The following is a 27,665-nucleotide window of genomic DNA, read 5'->3' on the forward strand; positions in this document are numbered from 1 at the left end:
ATATTCTAATAAGCATGTTCTGTCCTTGCGACTTTTATTTTCGGTCGCTCAATTGACAGTTATAAGGACGATCTCCCAAAATTCCTATCCGCTGAAGCTTTTGACTGTAAGAATCCTGAAGTTGTGAATTATCATCTAAGGCATCACTAGTGACGAAAGTGCCATGAATTCTGAAACAATCCCATTTTTACGTTATGAAATCAGGATCAAGAATAATAATCATGTGTTTTATAATTGTGTTCAATTTCCCTTCAGTAACGCCCGCGTAACGCTTTTATTAGTGAAAATATTTGTTTTTGTTTAGTGAACTTTAGTCATGGTTTCCGCCATACCATTACCAAATCGAGTTTCTGTACGTGAACTAGTTCACAACTTTATGAACATTATTCATAAAGCCAAAGGTTGGCTTATGTTATTCATAGATTTACGACCATTAGTTCACAAAATCGAAATAGTCTGGATACTTTCTCATGAACTATTTAACGAAACTCGGAATTTTATTCATGAATCCATACAATCCTCATTGACTAATTCATAATGCCCAATATATTAGTCAGGATTCAATATCTGTGCTCGACAAATAGTTCATAAAATTATCAAATATTATTCATGTATTCGTGTACTTGTTCATGATTCCTAGCATGTATAATAGTCACGACTTACCATTTGTGGTCGAGAAATATTTCACAAAATCATAGAATATTTTTCATGTGTTTGTGAACTGATTCATGGTTCATGATTCACGATTAATTTCTCGAATACGTGAAATATTTCACAAAATCATAACATATTGTTCAAGTATTCGTGAACAGGTTCATGATTCCTAGTTTAATAGCTGCGACTTGCCATTCGTGATCGCGAAATAGTTCAAATATTATTCATGTATTCGTGAGTTGGTTCATGATTCCCAGAACAATAGTCACGGCTGACCATTCGTGCACGTGAATTAGTTCACAAGATCATGAAATATTATTCATGGATTCGTAAACCACTTCATGATTCCCAGTACTTGATTTACGATCTATCTTGCGTGCTTGTGGTACTTAGAAGATATCCCTAATCATTTTCAATTCAATGCAACATGATCATGAACTTTTCACCATCACCTTTTCACAAAATTTGGAGTATCATTCGTAGATTCATTTTTATTGCATACACTATTCCACGAAATGCCATATATGTCCAGCTGCAAGTGACCAGCAAGAGGTACAAACAGTATATATAAAAGAACAATTAGAACCTAGAACATCGTTATTCATTCGTTCGTTGACCAAATGTAACGCCATGTATAAATACGACGCGAACTAGTTTTTTGGAAACACAAATAGTTTCAAGACTACGAGGAGTATTATTCATAATTTCAGGAACTTGGTTACTTTTTTTCATAAATCCTTCAGTTCACGATATTGCGATCTTGTTTTCATAAATTTATGAACGGATTTTTTGTCGCGTAGCAGACATGCATTCGTTGACCAAATGTAACGCCATGTATAAATACGACGCGAACTAGTTTTTTGGAAACACAAATAGTTTCAAGACTACGAGGAGTATTATTCATAATTTCAGGAACTTGGTTACTTTTTTTCATAAATCCTTCAGTTCACGATATTGCGATCTTGTTTTCATAAATTTATGAACGGATTTTTTGTCGCGTAGCAGACATGCATGGACCAATAAATGCATGACCCATTAAAAGTTCAAAAATGGTCAAAGTTAAGCAAGGTGGTTTTATAATGATAACAAGAAAATGTTGAACATTAAATGGGTTTTTTTATTTATTAATTTTGGTTCTAGCAGTAGTGACACAATCTCATTTTCGTACACCGCTATGCGGAATGCTTATATGCATTTTACAAGTAAAAAATAAGTTTATGAGACATTTTATTTATGTAGAAATAGTTTACTAGACAGCATAGGGAAGATACAATCATTATCTTTGTACTACAAATGCTCATTTCTTCAAAAATAATCATAATTCCAAAGATAGTCAAATATGCACGCAATCTCATATTCGTACAGTACATATATTTTTTCAAAAATCAATTGAAATTTCTATAATAAATGTTCAATGTGGTATCTTTTGTTTGTAATTACAGTTTTCAATTGTATTGGAATGCTGACCACTAGTTTTTGTGCTTATTCAACTTAATTTTTTCCCATTCTTCTAAATAGTAGTTTCTAAGACCATTCTCATTATAATCCGGATAGTTTCGCACTTGTTATCCAAATACTCCTATTTATTTTTCTAATCAGTTAATAAACGGGGTGCGCAGTGGAGAATCTGTAACATTCAAACAATTATAAATTTACTCTAAACGTTTTTTGCACGCCTTATACTTTAGGTTCTTCTCCTGATCGAATTTCCAATATCCACCATTTCTTAGTAAAAAAAATTATTTTCAGAAATTCATATTAAAATACACATTCTGATCCACCATTCGATCAATGAATACCAAATTTCTTGTACTTCTAGTGGACATATAATACCCCATACAATAACTCCATTGTTTCTGCGCTTCGCTGCTGTTATAAGGCTTTTACGTACAGGTCTAAGTTCGATTTACTCCACTCAAAACAACAGCCATTTGAGTCAGAGATGTTGAATTTGGACTCGTAGACAAAGATTATAATCTTTCTAGTATTCCGATAAAATGTTTCAATGTTGTTTAGTAAATAAAAAATCAATTCATTGTTCTTCTCATTGATGAACAGGTTCTTGCTCAAAACACAGGCATTGTAATTGTCCGTTCTCCATACATTACGAGCCGTGCCAGAGCAGACTTATACTTTAATGCTATGATTCAATTCATTTACCATGTATATAACATTAATTACTCGATTTTCCCAAATTTTTCTAATTAAAAATCGTCTATTGTTTAAAGTTCGTAAATTGTTTACAGTTCAAGTTTTTCGCAATAGCTGCTCTACGTCGCCACATCAAAGTTTTAAAAGATATTTTAAATAATTGGACGCAACCTTTGAACAATTTCAAAGATTTCATGAAGTGATTTAACTGCATTTTGGTGAGTAATAATTAGTTTGCGTCCCATAATGGCAGTTAGTTTACTTTTTTTTAACCATTTTGATAATTTGAAGAAATTTCTTAAACTAGTATAGAGAAAACTGTGCCATTGTACACTTTTCTGTAGTCATAAATTCCATTTTTCTGAGTAAAACAAAAAAATAAAAAATAACAGGTCTTAAATTACAAATTAATTGACTTTTCAAAAGTGTACGAATATGAATTTGTGTCATTTTCACACCAAGTAATGATTTTTATGTGTAGTTTACAGAAACTTGCACACTTAATGATAAGAAAATGACAGATGATGATTCTACTACCAAATTTACAAATCAATACCATATCGCAAACATTTATAAAACAATATTAAAAATATACACTAGAGGTGTACGAATATGAGATTGAGCCACTGTACGCTGATTTCAAAATTTTTAAACACTGCACTCCTTAAATTTTACGTCTTAATCCAGCGCAACTCCGTGCAAACCGGTTCTACGATATAAATATTCGGAGTTAAGCTATGATACTTTACAATAATACTCTCAGGTAATATGACTATTAATTACATAAAAATAGATATTTTTGGAAAGATTTGGATAATTTCGTTCCCTTAATCGAATAAGATTATTTTTTAATTATTTAATTATCTTATATTATTGAAATTTGTTCACGAAAGGTGAAATTTGCGTACATGTTTGGTTTAATATTTCAGTCTAGACTCTAGATAATACTAAACATCGACAGTATAATTACAAATTGTTTCCCAAAGTTTATCAATTTTAATGTTCCACTAATGTTAAAAAAGTGCTTGCTAGCCTAGCTATTCTGCACTGTTGGTGTAAGTGGAATTTCGGCTAAACTTGAATTAGTTATAGCAATATATCTTTTGAAATATTTTTGAATGACTCATTTTGAAAAAGAGTTTTCCACTAAGGGATGATCCATAAATGACGTAGCATTTTTTGAGTGATTTTTAACACTCCCCTCCCCCATCGTAGTATTTCGTCGCAAAATTCTATATACCCCCCCCCCCCCTGATAATTACGTAGCTTGACGGTAACCCTCACCCCCCTCGTTGTCCCCGTAAAAATTTAAAAAAAATCAAAAGCGATGTTAGTTAGATAAAACGGGTAAGATTGTCGTGACATCAGGTCAACCCCTATACCCCTTTAAAAAAGCTACGTAGCATGGCATGACCCCCTACCCCCCTGTCGTCACACATCAACACAAAATACAAAACTCCCCCCCCCATATAATGCTACGTAATTTATGGATGGTCCCTAACCAAATATTTGAAAGCACTTTTAAAGTTACACTTGTAATATATTACATACTACACGGTGTCCAACTAATAGTATAGTAAAATTATAACGGAAACCTTTCGCAAAGTTGTAAGTAATTTCTAAAATTAGAAATACGAGTTTAGTATTTCCGAAAGAACTATTTTGATTTTAAATTTCCTTGAAATGAAAATAATTGATTTGAGCAGTCGTAGATAAAAAACCAATATGAAAAGTATTATTAGTCGATGATTGTTTTTGTCTTTAATATTTAAGAAGCTTGAAATAAATCTGAACGCCTCACGTTTAATTTTTATTTGAACATAATAATGTACTTCTTGCTATTTTCACATTTTCCACAAATAAAAGAAAATCGAAAAGTCTGGGTAGATTTTTCGAGAGGGGAGGCGGTTTGGTAAAAGTCTACTTAAGTCTAAAAATCTCAGATTTCGGTCTACATGCTTCCCAATATCCAATTTTTCCTTGAGCAGGGAGTTTAGTGGATTCTGAAAGTAATTCAAAATCTTCCGTGTTAACAGGCCTGCAGTCAACAATGAACCAATTTGCCCAAGTTTCATCTAGTCATTCAAAACTCGAAAACTTTTTATTGTTACATTAATGAATTATCTTTGCCTTATATTTGTTTATTTGAATGTCCCTGAAATGAAAATCTTTGAGAAACAAATTTACAATTGTAAAGGCACTTGAAGTTAAAAATCGATCTTGGTAAACTAATTTCCTCGATAAAACCACAAAAATAGCTTCACATACGACTTAGTTACTTAATCAATTTCAACTGTGACAATAGGTTTGTACACCCAAACCACTTGGACAAAATAGGCGCATCCAATGTTTCCAAACACTTTTTCCAATAGTGATCATACTGCATTCCATAAGGCAGTGATCATCCCTAATAATCCTCTTCAGCTATATGTCGCCTCACGCGCTCTACATCAATTTGATTAAGTACGTTCGAGGTTCTCCTTCCTGTGGCTGTTTGTAAACCCAACGACACCAACAACGCCAATCACTCTGACACCGGACGGCTGATCAAGTGCGAACTGAGGTCCGAAAAACAAACATTCTCATATGTTAGATAGGTAGGTAGTACACACTGCCGCGTACGCACACTCACACACCCCTCGCGTTAACAAGCAATCCTGCCCGTCTGCCCGGTTGAGTTGGAGTGCTTCGCGGTGGAAGCTGCTGCGTGGTCGTGGCCCGATGCCTTCGAAGACCGACAGAGAAACGGAGAGCAGCATGACGAGATGAAATTTGGGATTTTTGTTTGTTTAATTTCGAACATGATTTTCTTCTTCGCGGTTTCGAGTTCTTCTTTCCGTCTCTCGTTTAGTTTGTCTGTTCAAATTTGTGTGTTTTAAACGGTTTCGGCCCCGTCTCATTCCTTCCCACTCGACGGGGCTCCGGTGAATCGATCACCAAAAACATATATTATGTCTTATCGTGATTGTCATTATTTTTCCAAAAGCTGACGGGATGTTAATCAAGTCAAGTTGTGTGTTTTTTTAGATTTCTTCGTTCTGTGTCTCGGCTTGGATCGGTGAGCAAACTAGAAGATACGGTTGCAATATTCAATTTTGTCTGAATAAAGAAGACTCGAGGAGAGTCGAGATTGAATGCAGAAATCCATTTTTTTTGCTTTATGCTGCTGAGTAAAACCAACCACCCACAATAAAATGAAGACTCTTCAACATTCACTATTGAATTCGAGCGCACTCAACCATAAAAATTGTTGCGATGAAGGTTGATTTGCCTGAAATACCTTGACACGTTTTAAATGTTTACGATTCGTTTTTTATACAACATGAAATCGTTTATAATATTCCTTCAAATGACTACAAGGATAAACATTAGTGCATAAAACACACAGACGTCTTTAAATTTAAAGCGGCTATAAAAGGCAAACTGTGAAGAAACCCTCCCACTATCCTTGCAAAAGTCACCCATCGTGCAATAGTGGATGGAAGAGCATTGTTTTATTGCTGTCATAAAACAAACAAATCGAAAAGTAAATGGAAAGTGTGAAGAAGAGGCTTTCGCTGTAGTTTACTTCCCCTTATCGGAGTTGAGCCTTTCGATTGGAAGAATTCTTAGAAAATCATAAATTTCCAAGGACAATGCATCCGTGCCTCGAAAATATCAAACATATTTGAAACTATCTTGAACCAACAGCGCCAGAAAGTGGACTGTCCAATGATCCTCTTACCTATAGAAATCCTTTGCTCTTCCTCACAGTAAAGCACATTCCCAAAACACATAGAATCGAAATCGTTGCCGTTCTACCTGGAGGTACGATAAACTTTCCGAGATGCAAAGAGACAAAAATAACTTTGCACACCAAAACAAAGTATGATATATTTTTGTACTGTACTTCTGCTTTGTTGGTAGCAAATAAGATATTTCTTAAGCAGATGAGTTTTCTTCTCACGAGCGCTGTTGTGCTTCCGTCGTTCTTCCTGATATTCGCTGTATGTGTATGTATGATACACAGAGCATAGACAAAGTGTTCAAAGACTCTTATCTAACGTTTCCAAGCACGAGTGTCCGTTTTTCTCTACGCTGCTTCTCGTCGTCACCGTCAGCGTCACCATGGACCAGCGACCAGCCAGGCCTTCCACATCCTACGCCGGCGGTGGCTCGTATATCAAACCTAACCAGACGGGTCAAAAGCTGAGGGAAACAAATGAACAGTCCAGGTGATTGATTCACCTATAGGAAGGCACAGTGAGGTACGGATTGATTTCAAATTGTTCGTTTCAAGCAGTGGATAGCTATTCATTGTTTCGAATTGTTTTATGAGTTTCGATGTAAGACAAGTAAATATTTCTAATCGTTTCAAGGAGGTCCGAGATACTCAAGGAGGTGCTAATTTAAAAACTTCACCTGTGACTATCAGAAAGTTACTAAAAACCAAAACTTTTCTGAACTTCTCAGCGTACACGAATGATGAAGAACCTAAACCAAGATTTATTTTTGTTTTCTAAAGGGAGTGAAGGTAAGACTCGATGATACGTAGGATTCAGAAAGCAATATTTTGGGACTAAAGCTCTTATTCTCCACTAATGAGAAAATTGTTTCAAACTACATTTGCGCGTAAATGGCACAAAACCTATAACTAAATTAGTTAATGCAGACGCGCAAATATGGTTTAAAACAATTTTCTCCTTAGTATGTATGTGTATGTAAGTAGCCACCATCCTAGTTTGAGTCTTGCTCTGCATGCGACTCCACTTAACGCTCAAATTTCGTTACCATTCTACACTACATTTAGCATACCACTGTATGAAGGGCTAAAGGGGAGAGGTGACGGACCCGTAGACAATTCCACCTACTCAGTATCCGCGGAAATCAAAGAGTCTCCTTCTAACAATACAATCCAACGGATTGAATAACGAATTTCGTGATACTTGTTAAGTTGTTTACAGCGAGAAATTTATCGAACCTAGTTCGTAAAAAAAGTTTGAGTAAGAAGTTGTATACAATTTTACATATTCTTAGCTTACTGTTACTAATAAAAGTGGGGTATTTACGAAATGGGGTTACCGAGTAAATGACGGAAACCGGCGTTTGAAGCAATTTTGAAATCCAAGATGGCGACTTCCGGTTTAGATAAATTCTCTAAACCCTTAGCAATATGGGTATTTTCGGCACGGGTTTGACTAGTACATGACGAAAATCGATATCTAGAGCTATTTTGAAACCCAAGATGGCGAATTCCGATTTAAATTTCTATATTGTTAGGGTTATCGTGAATTTCGCTCATCAGGAAGTCGCCATCTCAGATTTCAAAAAGATTCCAATTGTCTATTTCTATCATTTACACGTCAAGCCCGTTCCAAAATACCCAAACGCCCGCTTAAATAGAAAGCTCTTTGCTAAACAAAATGAAAGGACAACATCATTTGCGTTGATCGTGGCTGGACCAACATGCTCAGAATTTTTCGATTTCTAGCAGATGTTCCCGCTGAGCATTTAGAATCTTCCGTAAATTGAATTTTGCTAATGAAAAACTGGACTAATTACACAGAAACGTTTGATATGAACGTCATTTTAGACTAAAGCTTTATTTGATGAACCATTTCTCTCCAGATCGTCAATTAAATTTCCATCTTCAATCGCGTTTTCTTAGTTGTCATTGTTTGATCATGGGCGCAGAATGGCAGTGAACCATTGTTGGATCATGGACGCAGAATGGCATTAGACGCTCTGTGTCTAATTAATCTAAAAATACTTTCTGCGTCGCGCTTTTAAGGAGATTAACTATTAAATTTCGCTAACAGAATACTTTGTCATTCATAATGAGTCTATCTGCAAAATCTCAGATCGATCTTATGCTTCGAAGTTGGATTATACAAATGTCGGACACGTCGGTTAAACGCATTTTTATCAACTTCCTCGTTTTATCAACAGATGAAAAAATAAGATTCAAAAATTAGATTTTTTTTTGACTTGGCATTCATTTGGCATATTTTTCTTATTTTTGTCTTTCTCAAACCGAAATGCTATTCCATCACTCTGAAAATCGTTAACAAAATCTCGGCTTTTCAAGTTAAATAGGTTACCTGTATTTTAACAGGGGCTAAGCTAGGGCGGCCTCTCTCACATATCACACCACCCTTGTTTAACTAGCTTACTCATGAAACCCCCACCCCCAGACCCATCTCCTTCACATCCCCTTAGGCTATCACCCAACCGCACCACCCACAGACCCACCTCACTCGTTTCCATCGCCTTTACCAAACAGCCGAACCAAAATATTGTGGAGGATGGGGTGGTTCAGTTATCGGTTTTTCACCACCCACGCACACCCAGGAAGACAAAATTAAACCAATGTCGATTAAGCCAAATAAGTTTGATATTGTTTTGTTTCGAATGTTTCAACGTCTATATGCTGCTCATCAAGTTCGTGACCAGTTATTGTATATAGGTACAAAGTGTACTAGAAATACAATGAACATACTTACCTTACCGTTCAGGCTAGAGCCTTGATGTTTCTTGCTGTATGCAGAAACCGTCTCCACTCCACTCCATCCATTGCTGCTTGTCGCCAGCCTCGCAGTCTTCAAAGGGTCCGCAGGTCGTCCTCTGTCTGGTCGATCCACCATGCTCGCTGTGCGCCCCGTCTTCGTGTTCCTGTAGAGTCGCCCTCAAGAACCATCTTCACCGGGTCGTCGTCCGACATTCTTACGATGTGTCCAGCCCACCGCAAACGTCCTATCTTTGCGGTATGCGCGATGGATGGTTCTTCCAGCAGCTGATGCAACTCATGGTTCATTCTCCTGCGCCACGTTCCATCTTCCGTCTGCACGCCACCATAGATGGCACGCAACACCTATCGTTCGAAAACTCCAAGGGCGCGTTGGTCCTCCACAAGCATAGTACAGGTCCCGTAGCCGTAGAGGATCACCGGTCTAATCAGCGTCTTGTAGATAATGAACTTCGTGCGGCGGCGAATTTTGTTCGACCGGAGCGTCCTCCGGAGTTCAAAGTAGGCACAATTTCCCGCCAAGATCCGTCTCTGAATTTCCGAACTCCGGATGGGAGAGGTTCACATTGTCGTCTCTAGAACCTGTTCCTCTCATGTATTTTGTCAATGTCAATGAACATAGCCAGCCATGGAACCACAGACGTTTAAGACTAAAATTCAGGGCCGTCTTAACACAATGTGGGGCCCCTGGGCACTATTGAGCCAAGGGGCCCTTCAATTGGGTCATTAAATGAGAAAAAAATCGTTTTTTATTACTCACATCGATAAAGCTGATTTTCGTGATTGCAAAAATGTTTTTTTTCCAGCTCAGGAAACGTGAAAATAATATTAAAATTTAAAATAAAGAAATATGTTGACAGTCTGGATTTAACACTATAGGAAAGATTTGACATATCGAATTTCACGACAAATGAAGCCCTGTCAGAAAAAATTAAGGAATGTTTTCTCGGTTTTCCCGCAGGGTTATTTTTATTTGACATAAACACCATCCATTGCATATAGTTTTTTTTTCATTTTGGGTGTTGTCCTGATAGGCCAAATGTAAACAACCACAGTTTTCCTATTTATAGTTGCCAAGTTTACATAAGATTTATTTTAAAAAACAAAAAAATCGTTTTTACGTATTACAACGAATTTTTTTTTTAAATAATGTTATATTATGTATATTGGACCTAAAATTTATCGAATGGAACGGAAAACTATATATAGCATAATGACCCAATTGAACAGGTATAAACAGCTGCATAATCAAAAAGGTTTCCCAGCATTACGAAACCATTTGTACTCCAGGCCACCCTGAAACTCTTTCCCAAATTTGAGCTAAATCAGTCAACCGTGTTGATATTATTTGAAAAAAATAAAGCGAGATTAAAAATATTTGGAGAACAAAGACGATTTCAGATTTCCGCACCGTTCTACACATACCATAAAATCTTAACCGTTACAGAGTTATTGAACTTTTTGTGTAAAAAACTTATTTGCCTTAAAATACCTCAAACTCAAAAAGTATACTTTGCAGTTTAAATTTTTTAGTTTCATTCGAAAGGTGAGAAAATTTCCTATTTAGTTATTTAGTTTTAATTACCTTTTAGTTCTAAAGTAGTTAAAAGTTGGTGCTCTTGATGAAATTTTTGTTAATTTTCTCAAAATAATGAATTAAGATTATAGCAATATTCATTATCCAAAAGTTGGGTTTTCGGGCGATTCATAAATTGTTCTTCAACATCATATTCCGATCTCTTCTCATTCCTTTGTAATTTCATTACTAAACTGGGGGTGGGTGTAGCGTATTGGTAAATCGATTGCCTTGTACGCAGCGCACCTAGGTTCGAGTCCCGACCCCGCACATAGGGTTAGAAATTTTTCATAAGAGAAATTAAAACCTCTATAATCGAAATTTAAAAAAATACTAAACTTTTCCTGTAATCGACATGCAAGTGCTTAAAAAACGCTAAACTAAAAAATATGCTTTATATCGTTATTTCCAAGGTTTCATTGGAAAGCTGAGAAAATTTTCTATCGATATATGTACAAATATCTCTTAGTTAAGGGTACTAAATTACTTTTTACTAGTAGAATAGCTCACAATTGGCGTTTTTCGAGGAGTTTTGTAATTATCATAATTATTTTAAATTTAAAATTTTATCGTTACACTTTTTCATTATTTAGTAATTAACACAGCATGACCTCACCACAATGGGTTCGAAATCGCTGTTTTTGCATATGACACGATGTGATAAAAATGATTTTCTGTAGAAACAAAAAGAGATAATTGAATGGAGTCAAAGAAAGATTTGTAGAACATTACTGAGATGCATTATTTCCATGGTAAAATGTGTGATGTTTATTTTTCACTATTTTAAGAAAACTAACGAAAATGCAAATAATGACGCTAACTTTAAACTAATCTAATTCACTTAACAGAAATGTATTAATATATTTTTCACTGTGCAATTTTCCAGGCCTTCGAATGAAAAAAAGTACAATAAGTGCCATACTTTTTGCCTTTCGCATATAGAAAGGTAATGCAATTACTCTGAAATTCGTCAACGTAATCCCGTCCCGGAGGACCGAGTGTCATACCCCATTCGACTCAGTTCGTCGAGATTGGAAAAAGTCTGTGTGTATGTGTGTGAGTATGTGTGTGTATGCGTATTTATGTGCGTATATGAGATGGCTTGACCGTTTTTCCTAGAATTAGTCTCAAATGAAAGGTACAACCTTCCCATCGGCTGTTATTGAATTTTGTGTCGATCTGAATTCCACCCCCGGGTAACGGGTTTAAGAGTGCGACCTCACAGAAATTTCCCATTTAAACTAGTACCACCATGATATCAAAATGGGGCGAAACTTTTAAATGGATGCAGAATTAAAATCATCGATATTTGATGCAATCTCGTAAAAAATTTGACAAAGATTGACTTTTTTGAATTTTTGCACATTTTTGTCTTTCTCATATAGCATACAATCACTCTACACCGGAACCAACAGCATCAGTCATTAAGTGACTTTACGCTTGTCCGGCAATGCCGCAAATTCAGGTGATTCGCATTTAATGCCAAAAGATCCCGACTCCTGCGTTGCAGATGACTAGGAGTTAAGTATCCGGGAAACTCTAAGCTTGCTCATTGACCCTACTCCACGCTTTTCTAATCTTTCTTAATTCAAATTCTTGCTCTCCCTTTAGTACTATGGCTCTTAATATTTGAAAAATATTTCACCTTCCAGTCTCTTTCTAATCAAATGTCGTTACAATATAAAAAAAAACTCCTTTGGGTGAAATATAGCATAATGCTTTCGCATAGGCCTGCTAAGCCAAGACATGTTTCGGCTTCACTGTGTCTCATCGGCATAAACAGAACATCTGCTCAGACTGGACATCACGTTTGATCAGTCGTTCGATTGAAACACAAAGTGTGTTTTAGTTTTTAGGGATTTGCGTCAAGCCGGCGCTAATCTATTCCGACAAAAAGTTAGTGTCGGTTTCTGATGAGGTGAAGCGTTTTGGCTTCGCCTCATCAGACTGGTTTTACCAAAAAAAAAATTTCGGCCTGGTGAGCGAAATTTGGTGGTGTTTACCCAATTTTCCTCCTTAGGGTGAAATAAAGCATAATAAAAAATTTTTTTGGAGACGTCACTCATAAGCTGAAAAATGTGAGGGCACTACTTAACGGGAAATTTTCTCATCCTCCCAATATATTTAAAAGATTTAGAATACGAAGTATTTTTTTAGTTAAAGTTATTTTAAGCAAAATAAGTTTTTAACACAAAAAGAACAATTTGTTCTCCAAATATGACAGTCAATCACTCCTCGAGAAATTCTTAACCATGAACCGAACATCCTATATATTCCGACAGATGTTTTGTACATTCGTTTATTGTGACAGGTTCAGGGAAGCGTAGAAAGTGATCTGGTGCATTTTAAATACTAATAACAGTATCCCTATTCAGCAAATTGGAGTTTCGAAGACAGCCATTAACATGTTCATTCTTTCAAAACGAAAAATATACATAACTCGAGTCTATCAATATGATCGGTACAATTGATTTCAATGTTAATAATGTAAAACAGTTGGAATATAAAAGATGCCAAATGCACATTGCCGCGACGCATAATATGCGTTAGCTTTCGTATTTTGTCCATAAACTGAGGTTCTGAATTCAGCGTGGAAAAACTGGATATTAAAATTAAAATTATTTTATTTTAGCAGCACAAGAATGCTCTGATTGTGTGATGCATACTTTGAGAACACACCGCAATACAAGAATATGGATGAAAATATTTACGCTACCAAATGTCCGAAGCTCTTCAAATACCCTTACTCATTTACTCAAAGCTAGGGTTGATACGTGTAACCACTTTCACAATGGCATTTTTTAAATTTCTTTTCGGGATTTTACGAACGTTTGTCGTAATGACCGCTTAAGTTTTCTTCTTATAGGGAATGTAATGCAAAACAACATTATTGGTTCTGTGCCAATCCAAGACTGACAGGGCAGAGTGAAACATGCTAAATCTAGCCAACAAGTGTCGAGTCTTCGTAAGACCTCAAGAAATAATTTTTTGACGTTTCCATGTGGATTTGTCTGTTGACAGGCCTAAATATAACGAAGATCGCTTGCCAAACAAAATTTTCTTGTTGTTTAGCTAAGGTCCGATGCCTTCTAAACTTTGTATACATGGTTTACCAAACGTTCCATTGCTGATAAAATAAATTGAAACTTGAATTGATATGTTGGATTGACATTTGAATTGGTTCAATAGTCACGCAGTTCGCCGTTTATTGCCGCTACGATGCTCTTTATGCATCTTGTTCACATGAGATACGGTGCAATGTGCGATTCCAAGTCACTACCGATCTATTGTTATCCAAATGCTTCAAAGTGTTGAATAATTCAGTGTGACTATGGTTTGAAATATAGTCTACAGAAAGATTTTATATTCATCCCAAATGGGAGCCCCCAAAATCCCGGGGTCCCTGGGCCTGGCCCAGTTCGCCCATGCGTAAAGACGGTACTGCTAAAATGTGTATTATAATACTCAAAAACCTCAATCTATTTTTCTTTGCCATTTTCGTGGGCACAGCTGCTAATAAATATCTTTAAAAAATACTCCTACGTTCCCATAATATGAACTGTTGTTCTTGTCTAGGTTAATTTCCACTCATCGTCTTTATCATTGTAAATATAAAGTTTCCAATTTCCGGCGATTTCGATCATAATCAGCCAGAAAATTGCATAAAAATTACCAAAATGTCAAACCAAACTCAATACCTACGCCCCCGAACGCAGCAACCGTAAAACCCGTCACTGTACACATAAAGCAGACGCTCTTTTCTACCTGTGGTGTCCCAAACTGCATGCCTTGTCCCATCCCGTCTCGTCCTCCTCCCACGCTTCTTCACGAGTGCATTTCCACCGGCTGCATAGGCGAAGAAAAAGATGCACATGCTGCTGTGTTGCGTACTCCAGTTTACATTGGTATATATAATAGGTGCCTACCTAAACGGGCTTTGCTTCGATCATTGAACAGTTCGCTCAGTAGTATTCGTGTGAACGTGCAAAAGTCCATCGTTTACTCTCTCAGCGATAGCACCCTTTCTGGTGAGCCGCATCTACTCTATCCATGCATGCATGCGGTTCGTTGTGGGAGAGAGGGAGGACGACGACACCACTACCAGTGCGCAGCGATACGAAATGTTGCCATATTTTAGTTTATGCGCCTCAATGGTTTATTTTCTTTGCGTTTTCCTCGTACACCATCCCACCTTGGGTAGAGTAATTTATGCTTCTCTCATGCTGGCCGCTACTCCACGCAGCATGATGTCTCAAAACAATGGACGCGACTAGCGAGAGCATAGGAGAACTGTCGAGCACTGAGAGAACGAGAGAGCGGAAATGTACGGCCATTCATTCAATGGGCTGCGGAACGACCAGTTCGATGTTTACGGCCGTGGAGTTTAGTTGAGTTTAAATCGTTGTATAGGGTGGACGCTATCTCGACATCTGCTCGGAAAAGTGCCTGTCGTTTCTAGCAGTGATACTTGTCTAATTGATGTGGCGGATTTAAATGTGATTTCCACTATAAAAAAAAACAAATCAATCCAGTGCGCAGTTTACGTAGTTCTAGAAACGATGACGAGATAAGTGTCGATTGGAAAGAAGGTGTCAGTGAGCCAGAGTGTGTTGGAGAAAAATCCAACGATTGGAGCTCTACAAAGATAATGGAATCGTGTTTGTGATTGATTTCAAATTGGAATAAGCAACATTCATTCTAGCCTGTGCACCAGCCGGAGCAGATCTCTGCCCTAAGTTGGACAAAGTGTGAGTCGTGTTAGACGGGAAAACTCAGCATCAGTGTAATGTCAACAAAGTTTTGAGAAAACTTTACCTCTATTCGTACCCGTGTATTTATTGTCAAAGTGCGTGCATGTAGTGATCGGTTTGCCACCCGAAGTACGCAAGCCCATCGCCGTTTTCGTGGGTTGAAAAGCGCGCAGCGGAACAGTGTGACAAGGAGAAGCAAGAAGAGAAAAAGATTACAACCTTGTCCCGAATATTTCGATTTTATTTCTTGTCATTCGTCTTGTTTCGGTTTCGGTTGTTTGGTTTAGTGCAAGTATCAATTCTGTGTATGTCTGTTTGCTCCCAGTGTCGGTAATATGCAAAACACATGTGATGCCAGCCGGAGCTGCGGGCGGATTACGGTTACGGCGACAACTACGGCTAGAGCGGTCGAGTGCAATCGAGATTCCGAGTGTTCGCTGTGAGTTTCATTACGTCAATATCGAGAGCAAGCGGCGACCGGTGACAGCCTATCAGCCGTGATAGCTAAACCAACCCTCCTCTTGAACAGGGCATAGAAAAACAACAGTTTGTGCATACACACACGCCGCTGACTTTACATACAGAAGAGCGTTTTCGAACGTCCGTGCAGAAAACGGGGTGACAAGTTCTGCTCTTCAAATTTGCTTCGTTGTACGCGTGCACGAGGAAGAAAGGTGGTTAGGAGTAGAACAGCAGCAGCAGCAGCGTCCGAAGCGGTGAGGAAAAACCATCCGGGAAAGACGAATCGGAGCGGACAGTGTACTATTTGAGGTAATCATCGGATTGAGGTTTATGGCGAATTGGATTAAATCGATTTATTGATGGGTAGCTGTTTGGGTATCGGGGGGATCCAGCGAACTCAGCACGAAATGCTCCCGCGAACCCACGATAGGTGTGCTATAAAATGTACATTCATCGGGCTGTACCTATGGGGAGTCTCTTGAGTGGCACCGCGGCCGGCAGTGGTTTGACGGGGACGGCTACTGAGTTTTATATTTCAACCGGACAAGCGTGATAACGGCTCAAAAGGGTTTAGTTTTTATGATCTATTGGCGGATACGAGTAGGTAGCTCAGTACACGCCTACTTGACAGCGTGCTCCGCAAGGCAAACGCAAGAGCCATTATCTGTAGGCAGTTTAGATTTTTGAACAATGGGAACAAATTCGGACGCAGAGCTGCTGATCGATGGACGTTGTTTGCTTGTTTTGTTACGTGTCACCGATAAGATTATGGATATGATATCGAAACGGCATCGATTTTGGTCTTGAATGAAATGTCTAAACGATTGGGTCCAAAAGTTTAGCAATAATTTTTTTTTTGGTTCGTGCAACCGAGAGCTGATTAACTTACGGCTAATTACGAACAATGGCTTTTTTGTGTGGTGATTTTTTGTTATATTTTGGAGGTAATTCACGGTATCAGTTTACAAAATTAGTCGCCTCGACGTTTGCGTTTTATTCTCTAATCAAAAGAGGGTATGAGAGAGCCAATCCCAAATGAACGATGGGGACAAAAATAGCGTAAAGCCATGTAGTCTACATTACAAGGATCAAAGCTGGTCAAAATATTAAATATACCTAGAAAGACTCATATGAAGAGAACAGAGGAAAGAAAAACAAAGTTTTGCCAACTTATGTTCCGGGATCGAGAAAGTAACACGGCAAATTTCATCAAAATAGGCAGTTCGATTGGATCCGGTTTCGACAAATCCAAAGGATCCAAAATAGAATCCTAATTTTTTTTATTTGCATGAATTTCACTAGTAAGCTGACCAACTCTGACGATTTTTGGCGTACGCCAAACGGTAAAAACAGCGTATATTGGTCAGCGTAGATATGCTAAAACATTTTCCTTATCAGATCCGCTTCAAGGCTTATCGGTAGAGGCGATACATTCATTTTAATTAACCACATGTTACAGACGCACAAAATCCCTCGTAGTGCCATGTTTGACTTATTGCACACCTTCGCACCTTGGCTAGATGATATTTCATTAATCCAATTCTCTAATCTTTTGGGGTGGAAATTTTTTGGCAACTGCATTTAACATTTTAACCGTTGAATGGGTGACGTCAAATCAGGAATCTGAGTAAATTGGCTCCTACACAACGGAGTGTTCCCGCGTTGTGCGTAAATTTTTGTGGTGTACTCTAATTTTGAATGTATTTTACTTGGAATTGAAATTGGATCAAAGTGATGCTTTCGTTGGGTGTATATACATTCCAAAAATAACAAAAAACGTTTTTTTCATAGTTTGACTTTTTGATCTTTTGATAGACAGGATGTCGAGTCCTGGAAAAAATTGGGAAAATAAAAAAACAGGGAATTTAATTCGACCGGAACGACTCAGAATTTTAAAGAATTTGCATTATTACGGGAAAAAATTCGAACTGATGTTAGTTATTTTGTTTACCTATGCAATGAGAAAATATTACACGCTTTCCTTAATAGATTTTCTTGTAGAGAGTAACGGTAATTAAGCCCTAGAGAGAGAGTAACAGTAATCGAAATTGGTTTCTCTATTGAAAAGTAGAAAGCATATTACTATAACTGTCAACTGAAAAACCAAATTCTGTGCAAAATAAGCTGCTTCTGAAAATGTCAGTCTTCACGACTGCATAATAGTATATAACATTGTAGAGGATCTCTTACTTCGCGGCAGCTTATTTTTTGGCCAACTTTGACGTTCAGAATAAATTAATTCTCAGCATAGCAAACTTTTTTTTATTCAGATTTTCGCATATACCAGCTACGGCGAACACGATAACTCTTGATAAAATTGTCTTCCCACAACATTTAGTAATTTGTCTTGAGGGTTAAAGGGTGTCCCAAATCAAATTGCATCACGGAAAAACGCTGTAGAAAATGACCCATTGGGTATTTTCTCTAGAGAATTTGGATAGAAGTAGTTAAGAGTGAATTGTTTTCACTGTATTTTTATCGGCGTCAGTTTTTCGAAAATTGTTGCCGATAGATTGAAATCTGTGTGTGTTATAGCAAGTACGCTCGAGGAATGCATGGCTGTTTAAAACAAAAGAAGCTCAGCGTGGAACCGAGATTGCGGGAGACTATTCTAGAGGTTCAATACTTGCAATCAAGCGGATAAAAGGGAAGTCAATTTTTTTGCCCACTACACCAGACTCCCCCTTTCAAAACGGTACTTACTTAATTGAAGGCCCCCGACTCTACAACATTTCCATAAGCACCAAGAGTACGTATTAATCCAGGATTTGTCACCGATAGCCAATGTGATATGATTAATTTATTTGATATAGATTTATTTGGATGTTTGTAATCTGTTGGTACAAAAGATGAGGAGGTTTTATGCCTGCTGGAGAGCGAGATTAAAAGTATTTCAGCTCCAGCGGGCTTTTCCCTGCTCCCAAATAAATCAAATAAAACAATATGATTAATTTATTTGTGCTTGAGTATCCTACAATTTTTTTTAAAGGGCCTGGAAAAAACTGGGAAATAAGAAATTTTTTTTTTTTAATTTTGCGCAATCTTCCATTATTTTTTTCATTGATGTCGAATACGGAATATGCATCCGTTGCAGTTCGGTCTTGTGGAGTGACATTCTAACCTGTTCGAGTTGGCAACCCGAAAATTTTATTACAATGATTACCTAATTTTTGTCAGCTACATTGTCTATTTTGTACTGACAATATTACGACGCTGACAAAAATTGTTCCTTCCTTATTTAAAACAGTATTGTGAAATACTTTACATATTTAATTATTTTATTTGGATAAAACCTTAACGAGAGAGGAGGATTAATTGGAAACAAAAATCATTTTTTTCGCTGATTTTGTACAGAGATTCAGCTAAAGCAAATTTATTCAATTTGCTTTAAATTATGAACTAGAGCTTCTGTATTTGCTTCCCAGGACATCGCTTGGGACAAGTCAGTTGTTTTAGGCGTTCACATGTGTCGTGTGATCTGTTTGGTTTTTTGTGTCTAACTAGTGCTAATTAGGGTGCTAGTCTAGATAAATTGTCCAACTAGACACCCAGTATGTACTAGTTACTAACTATAAATACTGGAATATAAATATTGAAAAAAGCCGGTGACAGAACATTTCCCAAAATGTCTTCTAAAAAATACGTTGTGGTACACGATAACTCAGCGTAGAATTATCTGAAATCAAAAATGTTAAATTTTTTAAAAGTATGAATTAATCTTTACTCCCCCTTCTAAATTGTTGTTTAGTTATCATTTTCGTTTTTCAACAGTTCGTGGCCTATTTAACCAACAAACCCAATTTTTCTCCATTTTCTACGTGTTGCATTGCGTTGCATAAGCACGGTATACTTCATAGACTGCAGACTGATGACTCTCATTTCCAGCCAGACTACTTGAGGGACATTGTTTGGGAATAACAATTGGTCCAGTCCAAGCGAGAATTTCGCCTAAGAACCACCATTGCGGACCACGACCCTCTTTATCATAACTTGGGATACGAGAAAGGAAGTGTTGATACGGTACTTACTTAACGGAAGGCTCCGACTCAGTGACACTCCCGTAAGTACCACGGATTGGGTAGTGGGTGGGTGCGAGAGGGAGGGGGGGGGGTTATCGAGAGTTTGTTTAATCGAAAACAACTTGAAATCCAGACAGCCTGCTGCCGGGATTGATGTCGACAATATAAAATGGACCATAAACAACGAGTTTAAAAGTGGTATACTATTCATAAAGTATGTCACGCAAAGATTTTACAATTCTAACTAACGTTCTCTCATATCACCACACTCTGTATCCCTTTGGTCTAATACGAACCAAATGATTTCAGTTTTTTTTCCTTTTTTGTAGGAGCACAATACTGCCACTGCACGCAAAAGCGTTCATGTTCTATGGAATTTCCTATATACATCGTACAATCGTGCGTAACACAGCCGATTTCATCAAAGCACATGACGTGCTCCCCATCCCATTTATGTCACTATCTATCATAGCGCTTCCCTCTGATAGCGTGGCAGAATTTATAAATGGTTCATTATAGGTTTTATCACAAGCATATTGAGATCCCGTAATTTGAAATTTTCCACCTCATTCGATATTACAATGAAGACGCTAAACGTTGCAATATTACAACGAAGGAGCGAAACAGAAAAAAATATCGATGCTGCGCTCCAAACGATATTAATACCATGCACGAATCAAACATACTCCGTCTCCAAATAGTACGTACTTATTCTTAGCTCAGTATAATTGACTGACCATTTAATGAACTAAAAGTATACCATTGAATATGACAAGAAAATATTTATTCCTTTTTTGATTGCGGCAAATTGGTAATTGGGTTTGAATTGTTCTTGCGAATTGTCAATTCTCAATCCCCATACATAATTAAAAAGTTATCATTCACTCAGACAAGACCATGCGTGTTCCCCACACGCATTAAAGACCCAGCGGATTCGTTTCCTAATTGATCAAATAAACACTAAACAAACAAAGAAAATTGTTTGCTTAGTCTCAAGTAATGTCAGCTCGATTGACATAAACCGGCGGAAACGTGATCCCTTAAAATGCCATCAAATCAAATAACATTTAAAATCACATGCGACAAAATATGTGCAATTCAGATTATAACAAAATGAAGACTGTTTAATTATTTGCATTGAAAAAGATCGAAAAAAATAGTTGCATAACCAAGGTGGTTCATTTTCAATGATAGTAGTGGTGATGAATCACTTTATAAAATTAGGTGATAAGGGACGCGGACGAAAATAGCTGACCACCGCCGCAATCTTTCACTATTTCTTAGGTGACAAACTACCTTAATATTAAAATGAAGCAATGTAAAATGCATTCTATACCAAGAAAGTATGTTTCAAATTTGAAAAAAATCGGTCGGATAGATTTTACAAGATCGTGTTCACGGACTTCGAAAATTGTTGTTTAGAAAAACGCATTTAATTTTTTTTTTTCATGACATGTGGAAATTTCTTTTTTTGTACCTTACTTTCCCGGCAGCAAGCAATCACAATCAGCAATCACAAATTAGATATTTCGTAAAATTTCTTACAAAATTCAGAACTTTTTGAGCGACTTAGTGGAATGTCACAATTAATCCTGTCAAGACAGATGTTTTCCGTTTAATTCCACTATAAAAATAAGAATGAAAAACTGTTGCTTTTCACTATAAATCAGATACTAGTATTTCAACTATTACTTACAGTCTTCTTCAGTGTTCAATATCAGTCTTCGATGTAACCGCCTTATTCCCAAGTGTCCCTGTAAAAGATTCAATTAACCTTCTTGAGGATTGGTTATTTCAACAAAACGGCAAAAATCTGTGGAAAAGCAAAGTAAGAGCGTATATGAAACTTACAAATTATTTCACATTCCGGGCTGTCTTCTATTAACAAACTAAGGGTGCTCCAATGGGTAACCCGCTCTCTCCTTTTCATTGTGAACTTGGCAAATATTGAGGAATGTCTGAAAGAATAAGGTATGTTACCAGAACGCTGCTGGAGATACGTTGATGATATCTTCTGCATCATCAAACATCAATATTTTCCTCTACATGTTGGAAGTCATTAACAATATCCATAAAAATATTAAGTTAACACATAAAGAAGAGAAAGATAACAAATTGGCCTTTCGGGATGTCCTGCTAAAAAGAGAGGGGGAGGATCCTTGACATTCGAAATATATAGGAAACCCACGAATACCGAAAGAATTATACCAAACATTCCAAGCCATTCTTACCATTATAAAATGGCCGCTTTTCATCATATGGTTCATAGAATGATTAGTTTACCTATGGGGGAAGAAGCAAAAATTTAAGAAACAGAATTTATTTTCGAAATAGGTAGACTCAATGGGTATCCAGAGCAAACCATCCAATCAATAATTCACAAAAAAACAAGATGTTCAACAAACAAGTTCTCACAACTCCAACAAGTGAAGGTTTGAAAAGGATAGCTGTAGATCTCAGCAGAAATATGGCATATCCACTCAAAACAAAATTAAAAAAGTATGGCATGGATCTTGTTTTCAGTAGTAGACACTACCAACTAAAATCAATGGTAGGGTCCACAAAAGATTCAATAGACACTCTAAGCAAAAATGGGATATACAAAATATCATGTTCTCATTTTGATAATGTTTATATTGGGCAAACCAAGAGAACATTAGAAATCCGGTTTAAGGAACACATCGCAGAAATTACTAAAGCTTCTATGGAATCGGATAAAGATGTACTATTTCACTTCAAATCTAAAGTAGTAGGAACACGCCTTTTTAAAAAAACACGACCTAACTACCGATGATATAAAAATTCAACGACTAATTTCCAATCCCTGGAAATTAGACGTAGCTGAAAGCTTGGAAATTTTCAAACATTCCTTTCATCCTTACTCAATCGAGATCAAGGTAACGGATATTAATGGCTTTTCAAACTGCTAGAGAGATTTTTAACAGGGTCATTATCAGTGGGTATTATAATCAAACGAAATGCACACTACTAACACAGATTCCATGTGGCAGGAAATGATTTGTTGGCCATGTTCCATGAAACTAATCTCGAATACTGTATGCAGTTTGTGAAGATTATTATTATGACATACCTGTCAGTTATTTTACCTTCTTTGAATAAAATTGTGCATATTCTTGAAATTGGGATGAATATACTCTCCAGCACAAACTTTTTTTTAAATTCGTCAAAAGTAAAAAAAAGTTCAAATCAGCAGAGTATCTTGAAATCAGATTCTAAACTCAGCTGAAGGATCATCCGTCTTCTGTTACCGACCGGAATCGATTAAGATTGCAAAATGTGATTATAAACGATATGCTTTGGAATAGCATGCTAATCCACATTGTGTAATCTGTATGATTACAATATCGATGTTGACCACGTCCGAATGCATATCTTTCAGAGATGGAAGGAATGTTAGTCCGATAAATTTTATTGCTAGATACCCAGAAATCCGCTGCATTGCCACATGTATCACGGCAAAACGAAGGTAGTGGGTAATTCCTCCATAAACGATATCGGCTGCCGAGAAATTGAAATTTAAACTTTATAGAATCGACTAAAGGAAGTGTTGATTATATTAAATGTAAAGATAAAAGTAAAGATGCTTGTTATTTTTAAAAATAATTTTGAAAGCTATTCGTACGTTTCACAACTAACGCCTCAATCATATTCAGGTTGAAATTTTCGGTAGTAATAACGCATTTTTATTCATCATTTCCTATTTTCTCTAGCCGTGTGATCAAAAGCAAAGTCCAACCTTCTGCGAAAATTTAACATCTGATTTCAACAGACTCCTTAGCTTTCAGGACAATTGATGGGTTAGTGTTACGATCTTATTGACATTTGGAATCACGGGTGATTACCAGAATAATAATTACAACAGCGTAAGGATAGTGAATGACTTGAGGGTTTCAAAAACAATTGTAAGAACTGAGTGCTCTAATGGAAAGGTTGTGTTCGAGCATTACTTCGTATACCCCATCAAATTAGAAAATCAACTAGCGCATGGTACACAGTTGAACTGTCACAAACCTGAACACCACCATCACATGACCTTTCATTCCGAATCCTATCAGCAATGTTCCTGTTAAATTCTAGACACCACCGTATCTACCACCGCAACGAAATTCCCAAGTTTGAACAAATTTGTCATTTGTTAAGACTACTCTCCTTCAGCCACAGTAAAAAGCCACTCGACCCCAATCGAAAAAGCGTACCCGTCGCTATCCAGCCCCGCCGCATTGTTTGCACAAACACCATCACCACCACCTCCATCGCCACCGCCCACCAACTAGTGTGGGTGCCTGTGTATATTCAGCTGTATGCATATTAGCCTGTCCCATCTCCCCCACGGGGGAACAGGGAGGCAAATTACCACCCATCATCCCATCAAGCAACGGGTAAATGGATCGGGGTCCTCGAAAAAAGCGAACCCATGCTCCACGCCAATGCAATGTTTTCTTCGTTATTGAGTTCAACTGAGGCTGATGGGTGTTGTTTTTTCTATGTTTGTTTGACTCTTTTCCTCTCTCGCACTCGCACTCCACCAACCGACTCACTCAGACCCAATCGGCCGAAGTCTATCGCATCAAAATTTTCTGTTAATTTCATTTTGCTCCACAGCCAGTTCGGCCGATCAAGCCGCTTACGGATGGTAGGTTTTTGTTTTGCCGAAGGCTGACAGTCGGTGGGGCTACGACGATTCCGTGCTCCAGTCCTCGATTCTGCGCGAACCCACCCGCTTCGCTTGTCTGTCCGTCCTATCCGCCCGTTGGCGACGGATGGTGGAAGGAATCAGTGCCGTTTTGCCTAGCGTGAGCGTTCTCCCATCAGCTAAAGCTTTTTGTGTATTCATAAACACGGATAGACACCATTTGTAATCAAAACAGAAAACAAGCGCATGATTGAAATTAAATTAAAATATCATGAATTCGGAATTAAAAATGGATTTTCTTCGCTGTCTAGCGAAACAACGAACAACGGGCTGGCGTGCAGGGCAGACCTACGGAAGAGACAACGACGCTCGACGCAGATATGCTTCATATTTTATATTTTATAGCTGATGGAATCATGCAAATCGAACATTTAAAGCAAACAGGCCGAGGGTGGTACTTGTGGGTTTTTTTCGAACCTCACAAACAGGAAGAGTTTTAGATCTCGAGACACCAGACAGGGCCAACTCGGTGCAGCTCCACGGTGAGGACGGGGGACACGAAAAGGGTAAATTTATAAACTATGTGCGGTTTGATCTATTTTTCGCTCGCCGTATGAGTAGATATGTATCATGTTTGTACCATTTTACGCGGTGTCTGTTCCCGTTCGCCTAGCCATGTCTGCTAGCTGCATGCAAAACTCCGGATTCGAAGGTAAAGCAGACAGACAAGTCTTGGCAGCCTGAATTTAGACACTGCATCCCCTCGTGCGTCGCGTGCGGTTGGTATTGAGCCACCATCGCCGCCGCCGCCGTCGGCTACGGCAGTGCTTCCTCCTTGGATAGACTTTGCACTGGAGTGTCCGTGCGTTTGTTCGTTCTGCTTTGAATATTCATGTTGCTCTGATGTTTGTATTCGCCATTGACGAGACTACACACGATAATGTTCATACGCAGGGGAAGAAGCAGGAAAAGAAGAAAAAACCGACGATGATCACCATGATGATGTTATGACGTGCTAGTTGTCGGTGGCTTCCCGTGTGCTGCTTGGTAGGATTTCCCAGCACACACCATCTATTTGTTTGTACATGAGTACCTCAATCCGGTTGATATTGCTTCGGGGCTGCTAATATGGAGGAAACACTTGCACGAGCTAGAGCATCAGCAGTGGCGCGATATGGCGAGTGGGAAGCAAAAGCACATTACAGAACACACAACATTGTTACTGTTGTTGCTGTTTATGAGCTGTTCCATACCGAGCGAGGCGGAAGATGATGGCTTTGCGTGATATATTTGCTACGTTTTTTTTTATCTTCTGAAGCATACTGTAGTTTCATTTTAGTTTGCTGAGCCCAAATTTAGTGCATGCAATGCAAAATAATAAATAAAAAATGCGATTTGTTTGCTGTCTTGATGATAAGGTATGCTGATTCCATATAAGGTTTCAAGTATGCGTATATGTTTGATTGTTCTACTCTACTTGTTGGATTTGTTGTGGAAAGTGTGAATTCGTGCCAGAAAACTAGAGTAATTTTTAACTGACCATGCATTACAATGAAGGATCTCCAGAAATCATATGAAAGCTGCGTTAAACTGTTAAAATTATGAGCGTTGTAGAAAAATATCAAACAGAGCTGTTTGATACCGGTCGCCATCCTTGCAATCTGAACAACAAGAGTTCGACATTTCTCATTGACGTTTGTTGTAAATTTTTGTTAACCCGAACCAGATATTTCGCTCGACGCGAGTATTTGAAATTAAGAATCTCGAATCCCACAAGAGCTAAAACATTTTTGTGCAGGAATCCTCCTTGCAAAGAATCAAAGAAAAGAAAATATCTGGTAAATGGATTTCACAATATTTTCGAACAGAAGTGAGCTTAACGGAGCCATGCGTCATTTATCTATTTACAAAAAAATTTATTATTTAAACGTATTCAATGTGTGTCCATGGACTTCTTCACACGCAATTTACTGGCCCGTATCGAGATTCTTTTCCACGGATGTGCAGCATTTTCTACATCAGCTTAAAACGCCTGACGGTCATTCGGTCCGCTTCCTTGGTTGTCGCTTTCCTCCATACTGTAATCACTGCTGATGGCTTGAATATTGCTGATTACTTTGACTTGACTAAATTTGATTTTTTCCTTATCAGATGCTATCGAAGTTTTTGCTATTTCTGCAAAAGCTCATCAAACTGAATTTCCAGTGTTCTCTTGGTTTGTCATAGATGAACTACATTTGAGTAAGACAATGACCTTTTCTATATCCCGGTAGATTGTTGATAATCAGAGTCCCGAAAAATCAAAGTCTGAACCAGGTAATTTTACTAAGCAGTGTGTGTCACTCATGGACCCTAGAATAGAATTCTATTAGCAGAATGTAGAACACTTGCAAATTTTCTCTTACTAAATAAAATGACACCAAAGGTTGCAATGATGTGCGAAAGGATTACTTGGAAATATCTATTCCAAAAAATAATCCTATAGCATAAAATACTCTTGTTTATAATACTACGCATTCGAACGCTCTTCCCCTCACTACATGATGAAGCTACAAAAAGCATATATTTGCATCAATCATATTCACACTTTATTAATCACGCATATATTACATTTTTAATAATGATAAAGAATTTAATAAAATGGAGAGAAAATAAATTAAAGGGGATGTCGATCATACCACTATGGAGTATCGGTTTTAACCGCAGTGCCTAGAAGAAACTTTGTTTTCCAAGTTTTACAATGAATAATTTTTAATGAAATTATTTTTTTGAAGTGCTGACAAAATGAAGCCTTGTTAAAAGTTTTCTGAAGAAGAATTCTGCGCATAAATTATAATTTTAATGGTTTTGTGGTAACGCAGAAAAAGTGTTGGTTTTAACCATAATTCCCCTA

General features: G+C 37.5%; 1 protein-coding gene across 1 annotated transcript in view; it reads left to right on the top strand.

Annotated features, from left to right (window-relative positions):
• Positions 1-15,252: 15,252 nt before the first annotated feature.
• Positions 15,253-27,665, top strand: part of LOC131693209 (frizzled-2) — a 100,070-nt gene continuing 87,657 nt past the window's right edge. The window contains exon 1 of the mRNA XM_058980857.1: positions 15,253-16,408. The gene's annotated coding sequence lies outside the window, so the exon portion shown is untranslated. The remainder of the gene's footprint in view (positions 16,409-27,665) is intronic.

This window comes from Topomyia yanbarensis, chromosome 3 (genome assembly GCF_030247195.1).
Source record: "Topomyia yanbarensis strain Yona2022 chromosome 3, ASM3024719v1, whole genome shotgun sequence".
NCBI classification, from domain to species: domain Eukaryota; kingdom Metazoa; phylum Arthropoda; class Insecta; order Diptera; family Culicidae; genus Topomyia; species Topomyia yanbarensis.